This window comes from Pseudopipra pipra, chromosome 1 (assembly GCF_036250125.1).
Source record: "Pseudopipra pipra isolate bDixPip1 chromosome 1, bDixPip1.hap1, whole genome shotgun sequence".
Classification (NCBI taxonomy): domain Eukaryota; kingdom Metazoa; phylum Chordata; class Aves; order Passeriformes; family Pipridae; genus Pseudopipra; species Pseudopipra pipra.
In genome coordinates this window covers 73,955,322-73,969,646 of record NC_087549.1, presented here as the reverse complement: position 1 = coordinate 73,969,646, position 14,325 = coordinate 73,955,322, and the positions used below count along the sequence as shown (strand labels likewise).

General features: G+C 37.8%; 1 protein-coding gene across 12 annotated transcripts in view; it reads left to right on the top strand.

Annotated features, from left to right (window-relative positions):
- Positions 1 to 14,325, top strand: part of CTNND2 (catenin delta 2) — a 632,676-nt gene that overhangs the window by 374,558 nt on the left and 243,793 nt on the right. The gene's annotated exons all lie outside the window — the stretch shown is intronic.

Genomic DNA, 14,325 nt, shown 5'->3' with positions numbered 1-14,325 from the left:
CTCCTATGAATCTGCAAGTATTTTAACTGAATGACTGGGAAAGTGGGTGGCAGTGTCTGTTTCTGGGCTTTGAGGTGAGTATGCTTCTGGGGCGTACTGAGGCATGTGCTGTTGCTTGTAACCACGCACGTGACTTCTGGCCTCTGGTCCTGAAGTTTATCAGTGTTCCTAAGAAGGCCAGGATTCAAATGTAAGCATGTGAGTCACTTGAAGGAATTTCTTAAGCATCAGAGCAGCATTTAAAACATCTCTGGTTATATACCTGCTGAGCAGGAGCACAAGAAGGAGGTGAAGCTGGGCAAAAAGCTAGCAGAGAAGAGTGTGTCCCTAGCAGAAGGATGGTTAATCCAAGGAGCTGGAATTTGCCTGGCAGATTTTCTTGGCTCTTGAAATCCAATGGAATATGTGAAGTCAAAGAACAATGCTTTGGGAACCTCATTTTTATGGAACTTACGTTAAAGCAGTGGAAATACATTAACCAGTGTTGGCACTCCAGTTCATATAGCCGTATCTTGGTTATGTTGATTTGTATTTCGTTTAGTATATGAGATTTTAGGAAGGGACTAGAGCCTCATAAGCAATTATATGTCTAAACTTTTCGGTCTTAAGGGCATGCCAGTGAGGCTGAGTCTTGTCTGTGCCTGTTACCCCCCCCCCCCATTTTTGTCTTCAGGTCTCAATGGTGTCCTCATGTACCTGTGGTCTACTTCATTTGCCAGGAGTGTGATTCTGTCTTTGGCCTCAAACTCACTTTTTCAGAGCAGAAGGGAGTGCTGTTGTATGGGGTAGGGAGTAAAAGGCAAGGGCAAGGTCCCCTTCTATCAAATTTCTGATACTCAGGCTTTTGTGGAATCGGTGAAAATTTTTGCTTGTGCTGTATGATCTAACTTGGGATGACTGTGCTTGTCTTGATTGCACTGGGGAAAGAAGACCCATGTGAAAGCTGTCTCTTCCTCAGGATCTGAAACCCTGTTGTAAGGCCTTATCCAATAGCCTGGAAATGTTTATTGCAAAACTGTTGATAAAAAGTACAGAAATCTTTGGTCCATCTTGGTGTTCAGGTTTTTAAGAGAAGTGAAAACATGCCCTTTGTTTTTACTGTGGTGGAAAACATATCTTTTCCAGTTGCTGTTGCACAGAAACTGTTTGCAGTAGATGGAGTGGCTGAGATCTAGAAACTCAGTATGTGACTCATCAGTGATGTAAGCATTCATTTGTTGGGTTATCTAATAGCTTTATGATTTTTGTGTGCACACACCATCTTTAAAACAGTGAAAGTGCCTCTGATCAAAAGTAAGTAATTAACTGTGGAAGGAAGAAGATTGCAAAATGAACAGTTGAGAAAGTTTCCCTTTATTTAAGGTCAGAACTTGGGTGGGGAGATGCCCATGTCTGCCCATGCTAGATGCAGAGTGTTTAAAATGTATTTAAAATGTATGTAAAATGTATTTCCTTTCAGTGGTGGCAGCTTCCAGAAACTACACTGGACCAAATTTGCTCTATGAGCAATCATGGGAGATAAGTGAGGGAATTTTTCCATAATCGTAGGGTCAAATTTGATTCACCTAGATATTGACCCAGAACAGAATAGTTGTTTTTATATAAAAGTGGTATTGGAGAGAACAGAGATATTGTCTAATGATAATGAATTCATGGAACTGTACATTATCATAAGTGGTTAGAAGCAAAAGTCAGAATTTAATATGCTGAAATGAGGAGGACCAAGTGATGACTAATCTTACAATATAAGGCACAGCATATGAAACTGCTAGTCAGATCACATAGATTTTTAATAAGTGCATCAAGTTGCAACTTACAGTGTGGAAGTGAAGAATAGTGTCCCTGCCCATGGCAGGGAGTTGAAACTAGATGATCTTCAAGGTCTCTCTCAATCTAAATCATCTATGATTCTGTAATAGAAAAGTGGTGTATTAGTTTGAATACAAGTGGTTTTAGATCTTGGGCAACCCTTCCCTTACTGAGGAAATTTTTGCAGTTGCTTTTCTATATTTACTTCCTCTATGGTGTATGTCTATATCTTCCCTTACCCTTCCTGTCCACCCTAGGTGCAAACCATCCCTTTTATCAACTAGCCACCTCTGCTACTCTCGGGCAGTAAAACCTTTTGATCATGGAACTAAAGTTGTCACTGGGTTACAGGAGTGTTGCCTGTGAGGAAAGGAAGGGCGGAGAAGGAGCTGTGACCCTCTGATACTGGGGGAGATTTCCTGTGACTGGAGAGCAAAGTGACACCTCTCCATGGGGTCTTTCCCCAACCCACAACTTCCCCGAGCATCCTGGTTCAGCAGTGATACAGTCGTGTTCACATTTGTTCACCAAAAGGTGTCATGGGCTCTTTAAAGTCCTGGGAGCATGGCTTGCAAAGGAGGCTGAGTTCGACTCTTTCAGATATGGGGGGGAGGAGGGGGGTGAGGAAAAAGGTGGAGGGAGACAGATGACAGCCCTTTGCATGTTTAAGGCTAATATGCCCTGAAGAAAGGGAGAACTGAGTAAATGAAAAATTGGAGACCAGCTAATAACAGTGCTTTTTGGACATTACAACAAAAACTCATAGAAAGGATAATATAAGACATGAAAGTAGTAAATGGTTAATGGGATAATTTGAAACATGAGTTCTCCAAAAACAGATTATACTGGAATAACCTGCTTACTGACCTTTTCTTAGAATATATCTGACGTCTTTCTATTTCCTGTCAGGGCTTTGAGCACACATTTTCTGTAATGCCACTTGGGAAATGTTTGGTTAAGCTGGAAAAGATGGATATTCTTTCAAGATGGTGGTTAGGCAGGGACCTGGGTAAAGGAGCATTGTCAGTTTGCCGTTTTGAGGATGGAAGTAAAGGAAAGGAAGGGTGCTACTAAGAAAGTCCCACAAGGAGGACTCTTTTGGCCACTTTAAAAATACTTTTTCATTTTATTATCTTGACACAAAACACTGAAATAAGCCAAGGAAACTTCTTGATAATGGAATATTAGGAGGCATTTTGCAAAGAGAGGAAGATAAATCCTGTGTTGAAAGAGTTTTACAGATTGGAAGGAAAGAATAGAATTGGAGCCAAGGTAATAGTGCACCTAAGAACTGGTTACATATTCTGTATCTTTGGCTTCAAACAAGAGTAGGAAAAGACACGGATGACCTGCTTGAGTACAGCACATCTCAACCACCAGTATTGGGAACATAAGAGAATATTTCATGACCCAATCACATAACAAGCAAAACTGGGAGTGTTATATAGAGTTGGGACTTTGTCCTGTATGGTGAACTATATACAACTGTGACCCTCTGTAGACAAGAGAGCCTCTTTCCAGCTGCCTTCTCTTCTGAACTGTCCTGCATGAATGATCAAGCAATAAAGAAACTTGTTGTACATAGACCTGACTTAACTATGTTTCCGTCTTTTCTTAACAGAGGAAAGGCTGCTAGGTAGCATAGCTGCTCTTATTAAACAGAGGTTATGCACTAAGACTGCTGAATCCTGGTAAGAATAAATAATGTGATGAAGGATTTGCCAGTCTTTCTTAAAAGACAAGATTATTTGAGCCCCTGGCAGGTTTTAGGATAGCACATCCCTGCCCATGGTGATGGGATTGGAACTAGATGATCCTTAAGGTTCCTTCCAATCCACACCTTTTTATATTTCTATGATTCATCTTTGACCAAGGCAGGAGGGAGTTTGAGCAAAAGGTGTCTTCTGAGCGGCTTTTTTTCACCAGCTGTCTTTGCTTTTAGGGCTTTGACTAACCAACCATTATGTGTTTGACTGCAGGATCTTTGTGAGCTAGTGCTCCTCTATTTTCCCTCAAAAGATTTGAAACCGGTAACCCTATTGAATACAATGACCCTGGAGCTACAATTGCACTTTGTCTGGTCTCTGAGCAAGCTTCAAAGTTTTCAAGGTTTATTCATCGAAATTTTGCATTTCTTCCAATCTGAAGTTGGAGTTTCTGTCTAGCTCATGTCATCCTTGTCTGTGTTGCATCTCGAGCTGTGTTTGGCAAGAATCAAGCTAATGCTGAATGTAACAGTCTCTTCCAAAGTGATCTAAGTTGTGTCCTGCCCAGCTTAAGATCCTATCTTGCGAGTCCAGGAGTTCAAGAATTAACGGTCTTAGTTGAAAATCTTTTTTTCTCTGAAGTTTATCAAAGTTGTGATGTCACTGCTTTTTTCAGTCTGCAGTAGATTTTGGACTGCTTTTGTAAAATCGGGCAAAACTTGATGCACATGTCTTCCGCCAGCCATATGGTCATGGAATTGTTGGCTTCACAGGTGAGACATCCATTTGGCATGCAAATTGTGTCAATTTGCATTTAGGAATAACTAGGAACTAAGTGACAGTTCAGAATGCCTCAAGTGCTTGCCACCTTTGGACTAACATCCTTCTAATTGAAATTACTTTTAAAGTCCGTCTTGAAGCTGAACACTTCCAGTGGTTTATTGCAAACTGCTGTGAACACATTTCTTATGTTCCTTATCTTAGATCTGGTTTCCTTTTGCCACTGACTTTCTTTCACCATTTGTCTCCTGCAGCATTTGTCATGGCCATTTTGTTTTAGCATGGACTCTCTCCTCGAGTGACAGGACTCTTTCAGTTTGCAGTCCTTTCCTTGCCATGCTTTTCAGGGTTAATCTGAATCTGTGAGATTTAACAGCATATTGCAAAGTCTGTTTTGCTGGTTTTGTTTCTTTTCTTCCATTGTCTCTCTTTTTTTCTTTAAGTTCCTCCTAAAAAGAAAAAAAAACAAACCTGTAGCCATCCATTTCTTCCTTTACTTGCTGCTTATTGTGGAAGGATTTGGGTGAGATATTCGAATTTTTGGGAGTCAGATACTGAATGCATGCTATTTTGTGATTGCTTTATTAGTAAGCATAATGAATTAAAAGAGAAACCTTTATTTTATGGGATACAGTGATTATTCCAGCATAAAATTTGCCTAAGTCCTTAAGCTACTCATGTCATGGTGGTAACAGTATTCCTTTTCTTTGTCTCTTCACTCAGCATTTCTTTTATTTAGAGCAAGCCTGTTAGAATTGCTTTAGATTATTATGGTTTGAATAATAGGAGATTATTTTAAGTGTTTTAACAGAGGTCTCAATGTGTACATAATGGAAACAACCTAAAACCAGCTTGAATAATGGTATGATAATCTATTGAGAATAATGGGAAGAGTGGCTAATTACGGGTCTAAACTTTTTTACAGGCATAAGTAAATTCTTTAGTTAGATTGTATTCAAATTGATTATGTATACATTTAATAAAAGCTACATGTTTTAACTCTCATATTTTAAATGCAATGAGTCTCAAATGGATAGTGAAAACTTGATGAGTAAGACAGTGTGTTACAGAATATCCAGAGATATCTTCCCTTTCTTGAATGTGGCATTGAGAAAAATACAAAGATAATGAACTCCATTTTTTTTTCTCCTGGAATGTCACAGTCTTATATCTCATGTCTTGGTGAATTCTAGGAACTGGGAACTGCAAGCAAACTTTCACTGAAGAGGAAACAGGTGCTGGGAGGAGAAAGTGTTTAATATTCTATCAAAGATAACATTACATAAAAGAACAAATACTACCTGATGCGTTTCTCTATTCTCTTAGTGAAAGGCAAGTTTGAGTACAAAGTGTTACCGATAAAATTTCCAAAAGTTAATATTGCTCACACATCTAATAATATGCAGTCTTGTAGTAAAAGGAATTACAAAAGATAGGTTGCAAACACTCTTCTGTGAGCAAACCCCAGGTGTGATATCTTGGATTTCAGCTGTATCTCTCAGACTGGAACATAGGTTTGCCAAAGAAGTATGAACAATATTCATGATAAGTTAATACTTTATAAAAGGTGCATGTATGGTCAGGATTCATTGGAACTATCTGTTTGCCTCTTCCCTGTTAGCAAGAAACTGCTTGTTGGAACTGTGTACTGCCAGGAACGACAGTACAATTAGGTAAAAAATTCAGATTTCCCAGCAAAAGCCAGTTGAGGAATACTGTAGTTGGGCAGACTTGACACTTCATTACCCAACTGAGTTTTGCTTTCTGGTGTTACCTTTTCCACAGTGTTGCACAGTGACTTTTTGTCCCTTTGGGAACCATTGTTCCACAAAGCACCTTCCTTGTCGAGTTCTCTGAAAATCTCGAGACTTTCACTTCCAGTTGAATTTAAGCTCTAGATATTCTTTTCTGTTCTGTCTGCAGCGAGGAGCTGATGTGGAAAGGCTTTCCCCTTCCCCCTGCACCAGAGCTGCTGTGAGAACTTGCTCCATTTAAGGTTGACTGAGCTGATATTCAGTTTGGGGGAAGGGTTGAGTTGCTGGTTTTTTAGATGCTGTGCTTTTCCACAGTGTTAAACATGATCAGGAAGTTAAGTTTTCACTGGCAGGTATTAGTGCAATAGTGCTTGATTTGTTTTGCTGGAGGCAGCAGCACTTTTTAGTAAATTGCTCATGCTGCTGGAAGTGGTCGCTAGCTCTACAAAGATGTATGGGGTTTTGGATGTTTACCCTACCCTGCTGCTTAAGGAGCAGAAACTGGGTCCCCAAGTTTGCCTTGTGGTACAGCCTTGTGCCTCGGGGGAGCAAGGAAGACCTCGCTTTGGGAATAAAGGATGCACTGCTCTTCCCTTTGATTTACAGTTCTTGTCAGAGAAGCATTCACTGTAGGGTTTCACAGAATATCCTTTAAAGCGATTTTTTTCCTGGATATTTGCTTTTGGGGCACATCTCACCAAATACACTAGTATTTCTTTCCTTTACTTGCTAAGTTGAATCTAGTGCACCAGCATTATTAGCATAGAGCCCATGGTCTAACACAAGATTTTACAGTTCAAAATGTGAAATAATAGACTTTTATCTTTTCTAAGATCAAGATGTTTAGCGAAACTTCAAAGTTCTCTTCTGCTATGAAGGTTTGATATTGTTTTCAGTTGTTGTGAACCTGTGGTGAACTATCCAAACAGCTTATGCGTGGCTGCTTGGCAGTGTTGCTTAGTAACATCATCTTGTTGCTGAGGCACTCAGCCCTCAGTCAAAGTGCTTAGTGAGCAGGAAAGTTAAGAACAGTGATTTGTATCACCAGATAGCAGTATCTGTTCCCATTCACGCACAGGACTTCTTTTCCATTTTTATAAAATTGACAGGGTTGTGGGCCATGGAAGAGGCAGAGCTTAAGAGACAGGAGTGAAAAAAAAACAAAACCAAAATCAAAACTAAAGCAACATCCACTGTGATCATTCTGTTAATAGTTTAAAAAAAAAAATCTATCAGTTCTTTACTTGCTGAAGGCAAGTTGTTGTTGCTGTGTGGTAGTAGTTGGTTTGGGGGAGTTTTTGTTTTTCGTTCTTTCTTCAGTGACAGTTCCCTAGATGAGAAATGAAATGGGAATTATCTCCCTGAACTTGTCTGTCACATTTAATCTGCTGTTTCTTCCTGGCTATCTTTGCCTCTTATCTCTTTGCTCCCAGTCACACTTCTCTTCTTCCACTACCAATTTAGTTTTGATAAAATGTTTTAAGCAGGTGAATGCTTTTCAACAGAATGAGGACAGTAGCAGAAAGAAGAAAAGTCTTGGTAGGAAGCACGAATGTATGGTGTGGGCTTTCTGTTTTCTCGAGATTTTTAGAATTATAATACCTGATATAGTACTTTGCAGTAAAGTCATATTGCGTGGCTAAAATTATGGACAGTGTAAGGAAATATTTTTAGCTTTATTTCTCTTTTAAATATGCTTAGGATTGTAATTATTTTGATATTTGATTAAAAACAAGTTTAAATGGGATAAAAATTATCCAGATACTTTTTTTAAGACATAGTAAGCTTTGTCAAATTATTTTTAAAGTTTATTTTGGGCCTGTTTATTACACTTAAAAAAGCATAATCCTTTTTTACCTTCTTCCTTTCTTTATTTTTAGCACTGATGTGAAAAGTGCTAGCCCTAGGTCAGACATTGGTTTTGCGGTGTCCCTTAAGCAGCCAAAGCCAATCTGTTTTGAGGAGACTTTCCTAAGGTACTTAATCTGGTTAATGGACAAATTATGTCTGGGAAATTCCACAGTGTGAGCTGAACGTGGAAGTATCCTGACGGTGACACTTCTAATAGGTTTGACAGTGCAGTGATAGTTTGCAAGAAACATTCCAGACCATGCATCGTATAACACTTTAATCTTTTAAGTAGAAAACCTGAGGAAAAAAGCAGTCTAAAATACTGACAGGTGTGGCAAGCATTTTCCTTCAGTTCTGGGGGCTTGAATGTTGCAGCACATACTTATTTTGTGGTGATCTCCTACGGTGTGGACCAAGGATCCCAAAGTAGCGTATCCATGGGTTTTTTTCAGACATACAGAGTTGAACATAAGTTGAAAGACATCATGTGTAATTAGTTCAGAGATGGCATTATTTCCTTCTGTATTTGTACAAATAATCTCAAGTCACAGAGAGAATGGTGTAGTGAAAATGGAAAAAGAATGTAAAGAGAGAAATTAATTTTAATTCTGAACTTTCATTAGTTAATCTTTAATTTTAATATTTGAGGAAAGAAAAAATTGATAAGTTTTGTGTTTCTGTGTATGTAAAAATCTAAACAGGTGAGAATTCTGTGTTTAAAAAAATCTAAACCTATTTGAAAAGAATTCACTACAGACTGCGTTCTGGTTCTAGTGAATGCAGATCTTTGGTATGTAGGGGCACAAGCTGATGTACCCAAGGTGTGCATTAGCTGGTACTGCCATATGGCCTGTCATGTCTTACTGGTTAATTTAACCATCTGTCATGTCTTAACAATTTGCATTCACTTTCAGTACTTGTGTTAGAAGTGTTTACTTCTCTTTGCTACAGTAATTTTCATCACACAGGACTGTTATATTCCTATTGCCTAAGTTTTATTAGTTTTATTTATAGTAATATTTGTTGTAGATCATACTTTCTTTTTCCAATGTTGTGAGTAGAAGATGCATGTATTCAGACAGGCATTTTGGAGATGTTTCTGCATAAATTTCTGGCATTAAAAAAAGTATCAGACCTCGAGCTGTGAATGCTTGACTCTCCTTCTCTCCCTGTTCGCTTCTAATTTTGCACTTGTGTTCCTGTCAAGTCCTTTACTATGTAAATTAAAAGAGGTTAGTGTCTGTAGAACAGGTTTCACTACATGTGAGTTCAGAGTAAAAATCCTGCTATTCATATCCTTTCTCACATGTTGCTTTTTCAGAATTACAGTGAAGCTATGACCTGATCTACTGTATTTATTTATTTAATAAGGACAGTAGCATTTCAGGGCAAGCATCTAAGAGAAACTTATGTCAAATAGGGTTTTCAGCCCTGATGTGCTATTTGAATTAAAAAGTTCTTTCAATCCTCCAAAAAACATGCAAAATACCGAAGCCACAAAACTGCTGTGATTCCTTTTTAGCTTCTGTGCTTGCAGTACCTTATCCCAATGATGGGCTTATTGCAGTTTTACCATTGTCTGAGGTTGGTTTTGTTGCTTGGTTTTTGTTGGTTTTTTGTTTGTTTTTTTTTAAACTTGTGATCTAAGCAAAGTTGTCATTATATTTAAAATTAACAAGTGATGCAGCCAGTTGTAGATCCTCAATCCTCTTTCTTAGGAGGTTGCATCTTCTGAGTGCAAAGTGTTGTAGTGTGTTCAGAGTCTGATTTTTGATACTTAGAGCCTCAAATAGCCAGAGATCTACTGTGTTTTGAAAGGTCCTTTGTTGCAACAAAGGTAAGTTAAATTGTGTAAACACATTACTGATAAGTGGTCATAGAACAGTTGTTGAGCTTCATCTTCATCTAGTGTATCATTAATGATATTCCTCTACCACAGAAATAAAGAAAATGCTTAGCAGGACTCTTGATCAATGTATTTTGTGACAGAGGGTTTTTAAATTAGGGCTGAATGGTTTATCTGAATATTTTTCTTAATGTTGAGATGATCACTTGCATGTTTCATGCTTCCAATGAGCTCTTCAATCCTGGAGCAGTTCCATATGCTCCTGCTATTAGAGATGTTTAGAGAGCATTGTGTAGGGTTTCTTCTTAGGGCTGCTACAGGGCAGGCAGACTTGTTGTAAAGGCTTTCACAAAGAGCAAAAGTAAAAACTGTTCAGGCTTTCTTAAAGTGTATGTAAATGCCTCTGAATCCATTCATTTGAGTAATGTCTTTAGTTCCTTGAAATGACAAATGCTGCCAATAGAGTGGTCTACTTCATTGACCTACACTGTCAGATTAGCAGTGTCATTCAAATGTGCCTTTTGTGGCAGTTCCCTAGATGAGAATTTATTCTCATTATTGTATTTATTTCCTTGACAGCCTGCACAAGCTCTGAAGAGCAATTAGGGATTATTTTATGTATTTCTCTTATGTTACACCTGTCTGATTACAGTATTTATGTTCCTTTGGAAAGTAAAACTTCATCAAAAAGGAACGTTTTCCTAGGAAATAACTGTTTCACTATGCTGCTGAGGAAGGTATTATCTGAATAACGTGGAAGCCTCTAGCTAGCAGGGTTGTAAGTGTAAAACACGGAGATGTGATTTACTGATCCAATTAGGTAGGACTGCACTCTTCATGGGTTCCTTCTATTGCCACTCCTGAATGTAAGAAGGGAGCAAATACCACCAAAGAAAGTGTATTTTTTTTCTGGCCAGTTCTAAGTAATCATTGTTGCCCTAATCCAATTCACCTGACTGGAGGCTCACATAATATCCCTGACCACAGACTGCTTTTACAAGCTCCACAGCGATGCTGAAGGGGCATTTCGTCTTTCAGGTTTCAGTCTTGGAGACTTCAGAACACAGAGACGACTTTCTGTATGCTTTTGTTCTTACAGTTAATAAGTTTCTGCTAAAAAAAATTTTTTTTTTTAATTGTGATGACTGGCAGCTGTTTTATAGCCTTATAATCTCTATACCTTCTGCTGTGATGCATCTCCAAGATTGCAATCAAATAATTTCTCAGTGTTTTGTCAAACAAGATTGGACTACTGGAGGAATTAATTATCAGATGGTAACTTGAACCCCTATATAACAGTTTAGATCTTCTCCATGGTTTTGGATTTCTTTGCTTGTTTTTTTATTAATCTAGAAGGGAGAAAAAAACCCCACTTCTTCACGACCATGATCATAGAAGTTCTGGGTCTACCCAGATGCTAGATACACCATCTGTAGTTAACAACTTGCGGGACTGAAAATTTAATAATGAGTTGTCTTTGAACTTGAAAGTAGACTTGTCTGTGAATGAGCTCGATGTCTTATACTTCTCCAAGGGAAAAATAGCATTGCTGTTAGAGCAGGTTGGCCAGGAAGTGGGGACAAATCCATTTTCAGAATATATAGGAGAAATGTGTGTGGCATCACTGCTTTGATTTCAAGCAACCCAGAGAAGTGCAGTGTATGGGAAGACAGCTGGTTGAGAACAGGGTTTGGACAAGCACAGTTTGGGGTGAGCCATACATTTATGGTGCCTCTAGGTTTAGGGAAACCACTTCTCGGCCTTCCTGAGTATGAGGGGGCTCGTGGGCCTTGTAAATAGATGTTTTATTGCTTTCTAGTAATATATTGATTGCTGCTTTTCCATTCTGACCTTGTTGCTTTTCCAAGCTCTTGTGATCTTTAGACTGCATCAATGCAAGTTTTTTTGAAGCCAATGATACAGATCAGCTTGCAGCTCCAGATAGGAAAGGATGTAGCTGTTTGCTGCTAACACAAGATACAGGCAGGGGCATGTTATACCACTCTCTCAGTACGTCAGTTCTTTAAATGCACAGTCTTTATTTTGATCAATTATCTTAACTGTTTTTCCAGTGTCTTGTAGAGCAGCAGCATATGGTGGAGGGCTGTGTGTGTGGTTGAGGTGGGATGCAGTTTTCTGAAATCCATAAGTTACCTGTGTGACCTTTCCTGGGTACAATACAGCACCAGCAACAAAGACAACTATTAGTATAACAGCTATTGGTTAGTTGATTTTAATATGTAAAGAAAATGCACAGTAAAAACCTTTTGCTCCTCAGTTGAGACTTGAATAAATTAATATATGTAAAAACTTTAAGAGCAATGGAAAAGAAATTTTAACCAAAACCATCTTGCTATTCTAGTTTGTTTAAATACAACCTTAATAGACACATTAAAAATTATAATGGTGATACGTCTTTTTATGTCTTCTGTTTTTGTTTTGTTTTTTTTTTTTAAACTAGATTTAAGAACTTCAAAGGTTGTTAGTATTTTGTGGTTTAATATTGATATCTGATAATTTGGAAGTAGCGTGTTAAAACTGCTCACGAGAAAGTATCAGTTTTGCTTGAGATTGAACATGTTTAAGAGACTTGCATTCTGATGGCCTAAATTTCTGAAATTTAAAAGTGGGTTTGTATTTAAAATGAAAATAGTTTAGTTACCTGTTGAAATCTTCATTTTCTTGAAATATTAGAGTAATAGTGTCACTTATTCCCTGATAGAGTTTTAACTCTTTGAAACTTTTTGGGGGGATGTTCAGCCATAACCTTGTTATTCAGATGGCTTCAAGTTATTTTTAGGTTACCATTTAACTGTTTTTGGGCAAGTTATGTTTTCTTTAATATTTGTCACATCTTCCTCGTCTTGTTTGCTTGAACTGTAATATGTTTTGATCAAGAAGTTTCTCTGGTTATATATATGTTTGCTGCTTAGTACAGTAGTGTTATAGTCTTAATCACACATGCAGTTTGCAAATAAACCTCTTTTTAATATTGGCATAATAAACTAATACTAAGCTTCAATTTAGTGTTAGACTAGTATGAGCACTTGCAGATTCAGAACTGTTGGTAGAGTATGAAGGAGGTTGAATTAAGCCCACCTCACCATAAAATTACTACCACTGTTTGAAAACATGTTAATATCTGATTTATACTGCCACTAAGTTCAATGGGAAAAATCTTTCAGCTCACGGGAAGCAGGATTAAGAAAAAAAAAAAATCTATTGTTCCAAAAAGCATTGTTAGTTTGTAAGTGGACAGAAGAATTGTAGTACTTTTAGATGGGTGTGTAATTCTTTACTCTGTAGGAAGTCTGGTTTGTTGATCCAGATGTTGTTCAATGTCGGAAATATTGCCCTTAATTTTTCAATTTTTTTTCCTCTGGATACAGATTGAACTAAGTATGCATTGAAATTTGGACATGATCATAACAGGCTGTTTTTTAGGCCACTCTGAAGGATACTAGAATTTGATGGGAACTGTTCAAGTATTCCGAGAATCAGTCTCAAGGGTGCAGGGTTAAAGAACATTTTGAAAATGTAGACCATGAAGAATTTAATTCTGTAATAGCAATATCAACTTTCTGGATAATTGCTGTAGTTATAGATAAAATATGTCTTAGGGATTCTTGGCAGACTTTCTAGTAAGGGGAACAACAGAATTACTTTCAGCAGTGTGCTAAGGGCAAGTCAGTCTGAAAAATGTTTGAAGGGAAAAATATGCAAATAGGGCATTCCACTGAAAACATGCATAAACATTGAAAAATTCAGAAGAATACACATATATGGCACAAGCTGATTAGAAAGAAGGAAATGGAGTAAATTGTTCTTTTCCTCCAGACAATTTGTATTAAAGTTTAAGTAATGTTGTGTCTGTATATCTTTCTCATTTCTATCCTATGTTGCTATCACACCTTATCTTATATCTGTGTTTTGCATTTTAAAAGTATTTAGTGTCTGTTTATGCAACAAAACCGCTGCCAACACAATGACTGTGGCAGAGATTTTCAGCAGGAATGGCTACACCAATGGTCAGAGCAGTGCAAGCTAAGCCAGTAGAACATTACCCACATCCTGGATTTCAGCCTCACAGCAAGGGGTGTAATAGGTGTAACTTTGATTGCTTTTCTAAACGTTTAAGTAACATGCTGCCACTTTGTGGTGTTGACCTAACATTTGTGAAGTGTTCCTTGTGTACTTGCTTGATACTCACCTTCAAAATGTGTAGTGTTTGTATGGCATCCCCATGACTCTCCTTGGGAATCTCAGTAACAGACCACAGAGATGAAGTACCTAAGTGGCAAAAGGATTGAAGTGACAAAACTAATCACAGCTGGAAATATACAAGTCTCTTTCTTAAATATTATAATATAAAATATTTTAGTAGTAGAATAAGAAAAAAAAACCTGTATCCTTAAAGTTTTTCCAGGAGGCATGTTTAATTTTTTCATCCTCAGAGGATACTTAAGTTGTAGAAAGTCTTAGGAATTTAATTTTTTTAAAATGTTGAGGGCAAAATGTTGATAAGGCACAACCATTCTATTGCACTTTAGAGAAGCAACTAAAAGATCAGCCTTGGTGT